This window comes from Silene latifolia, chromosome Y (assembly GCF_048544455.1).
Source record: "Silene latifolia isolate original U9 population chromosome Y, ASM4854445v1, whole genome shotgun sequence".
NCBI classification, from domain to species: Eukaryota; Viridiplantae; Streptophyta; class Magnoliopsida; order Caryophyllales; family Caryophyllaceae; genus Silene; species Silene latifolia.
The window spans coordinates 446,516,004-446,522,672 of record NC_133538.1 but is presented as its reverse complement, the minus strand read 5'-3'; the positions used below and the strand labels follow the sequence as shown (position 1 = coordinate 446,522,672).

Genomic DNA, 6,669 nt, shown 5'->3' with positions numbered 1-6,669 from the left:
ATACACATCAGTCATAATAGCATCTAAACTCATAGGTGACACTTCCACAATCTCCTCCGTCGCATGTTGTTTAATGACAGGACTCTGTTGAGAAGCCTCCTTTCCAACAATACTTGGATCAATATCTGAAAGCTGAACATAATCCTCATAGAATTGAGAGAAAATATTAAAAGATGGTGGCTCAATCACGACATCTTATGTTCTTGATTCTTTCGAAAGACTTGATCGCGTTAAGTTGGTTGCTCGCAAAGACATCACCTCCTTAACACGTTCGTCCAACTCACGGATAACTTTATTCGTGAAGAAAGATGGGGTACCAACCACCTTTTGTGAGCCTTCACAATTGACACTTTCTGGCTGTTTGTTCGCGCTGTCAATCGCGGCTGATTGGGCTGCTTAGGCCAGCCCCTTACTACTGGATGGTGCAGACACACCCTTCATCTTCAACTTGATCAAGTTTGCCCTTTCCAAGTACCGATTGTAGAAAAGCTCAGAGTCCCTTTCGTTATGCAATATAAGTTCATGGACCTCCTATCAAAAACCAATGCACAAATTTACCAACAAAAACTGAATAACAACATAATAACAACTAAGCAAATAAAAATAATATTAGAGTAATAGTGGAACAACAGTAGAATAAGCTTTAAATTTCAGTACCCTGAAACTATAACTTTTACCAAATAATAGTAGAATAGTAGTAGAGTAACATAACGATAACACCAGACTAACACTTCAAAATTCAGTAGCATGATAAAGACTAACAGCATAATAACAGTAGAGCAAAAATACTTTTACATAATAACACCACAATCACACTTCAACTATAATAGCCTGATATATTTGAGTAAATCAACAGTTACCACATGAAAATTACAGTAACCATTTTTCCCATACAGGGGGAAAAAAGGTTGAACAATTTAGAAGGAGTTAACAAAAAAGCAAGAAAAATAATACTTACATCGATTGTTGCGGAACAGACTTCCTCATCCGTACGGATGTTAACAGGTACATCCAGTACAATACAACGATCCTTACCCACACCATGACCGCGTCCACTTGGACCTGATTCAGAGCCATCTTAAATTCTAGTTGAAATAGGGAATACAACATTTGAACGTCATCCGGTGCTAAGAGCACCAGCAGCCTCTTCAAGATGCAACCTTTGAAGAAAACGGGTGTCATCCCAATGTCGAATAAGCGGTAGCTCATTATTTTTCTGATCCCCACTTAACAAATACCGGTGGAAATATGAGATGGTGAGGAATTGGACACACCCGCGTACATACGACTTTCCACGAATCGCTTCACGAACAACAATATGCAACTTCGTAAGTAAGAACCTACACCAGTTCTGCCCCTTGATCTTAGAGACATCTTCAACCACAGATAGAAGTCTAAGATCCAACACAGGACCAGACGCAGGAGCAAAAAAACTTAAGATAGCGTAGATAACAAACGTCCTTTTAAACTCGTCCTCAGCAGTGTTACACTTCATGGGTTTTTCATGCACTTTACCAATTTTTATTGCGGTACCGTTTTCCTCAACATCGTACTTGTTACGCCAAACACGCTTCAACACATGTCCCTGAGAATCCGAAGTAGGATTATACTTTGTAATGATCAAGTCCACATCTGGTCCGAAATTTGGTACACCAAAAACATCACAAACATCGCCTTCAGTCAGTTGGAACTTCTCTGTTTCAGAAATTTCAAAAAAAGTCCGACTTCTAAAAGCATATATTATCTGACGTAACATGGTATGCGGCATTATACTCATCTTCAAGTGAAGTAAAGCACCAAACCCAATTTCTTTGACAGCTTCTTTTTGGGCGTCAGTAAGCTTAGCTAAAATTTTGCAAAGACCGGCAGGACGGCAACAAGTAAGAACAACATTCGCGCTGCACAAAAAAAGGAAAAATATGCAATGTTGTACAAAAACAAAGACTAAAACTTCAAAGGCAGAATATGTAAGCAAAATAAAGTAGTTAAGAATAACAGCAGAATATATAAGAATAACACGTGAATAGTAATAACAAAAGACAAATACAAAAACGCACCGTATCAAATCAACATCACAACTTTCACAGTAACAACACAATAACAAGAGAAGAAAAATAACAGCATAATAATAATAGAATAACATAATAATAAAACTACTGGATGGGCATAAGGTGTATACTTTAAAGTCACATTATAAATAACACATATCCTTAACTTTCCCACCTCGTAGGTATTCCCATCTGAAGGGGCATTATACTCAGCAGGCTGCGCTAAGAAAGCAGTATAGAATAACATTTTAATAACACATAAATCAAGTAAGCATAAACTGTATTCCCATCTAAGGGGGCATCTCTCCCCGAGTATTCTCGGCCTTAACATTCACAGCCTTAAATTTTCCAGCCGGCTTGCTTTTAGTCTGTGGTTGACTAGACTCCGACTTCACAACTTGTGACTAAGACTTTCCTTTCCTGGCTGCTTTACTTGTAGATGTTGGTTGACTTATAATTGTTGGTTTACTTATCGTCATTCCTTGACTACGTGTAGACCTTCTCGAAGAAGCACTGGACTTTGATGGAGACGGATCAATGGACTTTGCTGCATTTGGGCTAGTGGACTTTGACGCAGACGGACATTTGATTTTGACCTTTACCATTTCAGTTGTAACATCAGACAAATTAAGCTCCGACTCTCTTTCAATGAAAAAAAATTACGTTCAGAGATAACCAAAGAGCACACTAGACTAGAAGCAGAATAACAATAACAAAACATAGAATAACAAAAGAGTAACATCAAAAATAATAACTATGGCAACATAAATACATACATTTAAAGAATAGCAGCAGAAATAAGAGCAAAGTAATACTCCCTCTTATTCTTCTTTTTCTTCCCCTTTGGATGGGGCACAATATTTAAGGAAGAGAATAAAATATAAATTGTGAATTGGGTGGGGTTTGGTGATAGGAGAGAGGAATGAATAAAATAAGGAATTGTGAGTTGGGTGGGGTTTGGTGATAGGAGAGAGGAATGAATAAAATAAGATTAAAAGTTTCCAAAAAAGGAAAGGGGAAGAAAACCTGAATAATCCGTTTTAGGAAATAGGGAAGAAAATAGAGAATAGGAGGGAGTAGTAGAATAGCACTAGAGTAACAGTAGAATAACAATGATAGAAACTAATACTTTCATTGAATAACAGCAGAAGAACAGTACAAATATTAATAATTTACATATTATAAGGTCGTTACAATACGAAATCGTCTGATAAAATACAGAACAAAATACAGAACAATACAACATATATAAACGTAGTCTAATTAAAATATTAAGGACTACATCATCTAAGAATAACGTCTGATGGAGATTACAAAACTTCCATGATACTCAAACTACATAAACAGATAATAACAAAAATCAGTCAATAACAATAACATTAGAAGGCGATTTGAGTAAGCGCTTGGCAACTGCAAATGATCTCCTAAATGTTATATCTGGGATGTTATCAATATAACTTGTAGCTTCTTCAAAATCAAATGCAGTGATGATAGGGTCATGATCAATAGACCAAATAACTTGTGCATAACGTATCAGCTGCTTCACTAACAGACTATCAGTCAAATAACATGTTCACCTTTTAGAGACTAGGACAGAACCCCTAGTCACAATTTCAAGACCAACAGTGTGAGTTGTTTCCAATCTCGGCAGGTATTCTAATTTTAGCCCAAGGGCATCTTCGTGTAGAAGAAACAGTTGAGCCCGTTTTCGGCTGAGTGCCATATTCCCTTTATCCAAACTACTGGTAACATGTGTGAAGACTTGTTCCATGAGGTCCCCATCCCTAAATACGTCTTGCTTTGATTTATTTCTTTGCCCTTCGACCTCAACTTTATAGTACTTCGTAAATGACAAACACATAGTTTCTTTTTTTTCAGATATGTAGCATTTTATGAATGAAATTATATCTGCGTTGTTAACATTCAGTCCCCAACTCTTGCAACATATTGCCATGTTTATTACACTAAAACCTAATTAGGCAAACGATTTTAGAATGAAAAAAGAATATGAATAATTAAAAGAAACATATTACAAAGACTGACACTAGTATAACTACACAAGTGAAATGCATTTACAATAGAATAATACCAAACTTAAATTAAAATAATACCACAATGACAACATAATAATACAAGAATTAATAAGTCATTAAGATTAATATCCCAAAATAAGTACATTAAATAAAACGACAAAAAAGGATCAAACATGTGCTTGATACATACATTACATATTTAAATTACCTAAACTCAGTCAAGCTATATAACATAGACTGAGGGATCAAAATATCCAAACTAAAACACAAACAACAGTACAAAAGACAGCCGTAAATTGAATTAACATAAAATATAGCAGAGTGAGCTCTCCATGTTTCACATCAATCACCGCACCGGCGGTGTGTAGGAAAGGTCTTCCTAGGATGATTGGAATGTTGGAATCTTCCTCCATATCAACAATGACAAAGTCCACCGGGATGAAAAACTTCCCAATTCGCACGGGGACATCTTCCCATATCCCTAACGGTGTCTTCGTCGATCTATCGGCCATTTGGAGTGTGATATTGGTGCATTTAAGCTCTCCCATCCCTAACCTTTTACTTACCGAGTACGGCATGACACTTACACTAGCCCCTAGATCACATAAGGCTTTGTTGATCGTCGTGTCGCCAATGGTACACGGTATTGAGAAGCTTCCCGGATCTTTTAACTTTGGAGGTGAACTCCCTTGAAGTATTGCACTACTCACCTTAGTGAAGGCGATAGTCTCAAGTTTCCGGATTGACTTCTTCTTTGTGAGGATATCTTTCATGTATTTCGCATAGGCCGGAACGTGATTGATTAATTCCGTGAAAGGAATTGAGACTTCTAAATTCTTCACAATTTCCATGAACTTTCCAAGTTGATCATCAAATTTGGGCTTGGCTTGACGACTTGGAAAAGGAAGTCTAATCACAATGGGCTCCTTCTCTTTGGCCTTGTCTTCATTTTTCTTTGAACTTTCTTCTTTTGATGATTCTCCATCTTTGGAGTTTTGCACAATTTCTTCCTTTTCACTAGCTTCCACAACTTCATCCTCAACTTGCTTCTTTGGTGCTTCATACCTTGTACCACTTCTCAAGTGAATGGCACTAACCGTTTCATGTCTAGGGGGATTACTTTGAGGTGGTAATTGCCCCTTTTGTCTTTGTGAGCTTGAAGATGCTAGTTGAGTCAATTGTGTTTCCAACATCTTGGTGTGAGCTAGAATGTTGTTGATGGTGGTTTCTTTTGCTTGGCTATCTTTTTGCATTTGGGTGAAAAATTCTTGTTGATTCTTTTGCATTTGGAGGACCGCTTTTTGGACATCAAAACCTTGGTCATTTTGGTGATTGTATGGATTTTGATTTTGGTAACCTTGGTTTTGATTGTAAAAGGGTCTTTGATTTTGGTTTCTCATGGGTGGTGGAGTGTATGTTGTTTGAGGGTTTTGAACATTTTGGCTTTTGTATGAGAGATTTGGATGGAACTTGGTGTTTTCATTGTAAAAATTTGAATAAGGGGTACCACTTTTATATGCTTGGAAAGCATTAACTTGTTTGGTTGTTCCCCTACACTCACTTGGGTCATGACCCAAAGTTCCACAATTCTCACATATCCCACTTGGGATTGATGAGGATGCCGTCATGGCATTGACATGATGCTTCGATGATTTTGAGTTTTCCTCAAGTCTAGCCATAGCTTGTTCAAACTTCAAGTTGATTGTATCGATATGGGAGCTTAGTTGGGCACCTAATTGAGTAACGGCGTCCACTTCATACTTTCCTCCTCTAGTAGCCTTGCGAGGCCTACTATATTGTGAATTGTGGATTGCCATCTCTTCAATTTTGCTCCAAGTTTGGTTGTCATTAACCTCGGTGAACATCCCATTCGATCCCATATTGAGAATGTTCCTAGAATCTTCATATAAACCATTCCAAAATTGTTGTACCAAAAACCATTCGCTAAGTCCATGGTGAGGACATGAGCGACAAATTCCCTTGAACCGCTCCCAAGCTTCATACAAAGACTCTTCATCCCTTTGCTTAAAACCCGTAATTTGAGCTCTTAGCATGTTGGTCTTTTCCGGTGGGTAGAATTTTTTGTAGAAAGCTAGAGCCAACTTCTTCCAAGAATCTATTCCAAGGGTGGCCTTATCAAGGCCCTTCAACCATTGCTTTGCGGTGCCGATTAAGGAAAAAGGAAATAAGACCCATCTAATTTGGTCTTGAGTCACGCCCGTTTGAGAGATAGCATCACAATAATCGCAAAAGGTTTCCATATGAGAATGAGGATCCTCACTAGGCATCCCCCCAAATTGGCTCCTCTCAACTAGTTGGATGAAGGCGGACTTGGCAATAAAATTTCCGGTGAGATGTTGCGGTGTAGGAGTACCATTCGGTAGATTCTCCTCGGTGGGTACGGAGTGTGACGAGAATTTTGGCATTGTAGGCGGATTTTGTGGGGTATTGTGTAATGGGTTTTCTTCTCCTTCTATTGCGAAAGGATTGACAAACTCACTAGTGGGTTGAACAACTTCACCAACACCTCTCAAATACCTCCTAACAAGTCTCCTATTGTTCGTCAAGGTTCTTTCGATTTCACGGTC

The 6,669-nt window shown here is 38.0% G+C and overlaps 1 non-coding gene across 1 annotated transcript; it reads left to right on the top strand.

Annotated features, from left to right (window-relative positions):
* Positions 1-6,028: 6,028 nt before the first annotated feature.
* Positions 6,029-6,135, top strand: LOC141634556 (small nucleolar RNA R71). Its single transcript, XR_012539284.1, has one exon. It is a non-coding gene; the product is annotated as a small nucleolar RNA R71 (small nucleolar RNA).
* The last annotated feature ends 534 nt before the right edge of the window (positions 6,136-6,669 follow it).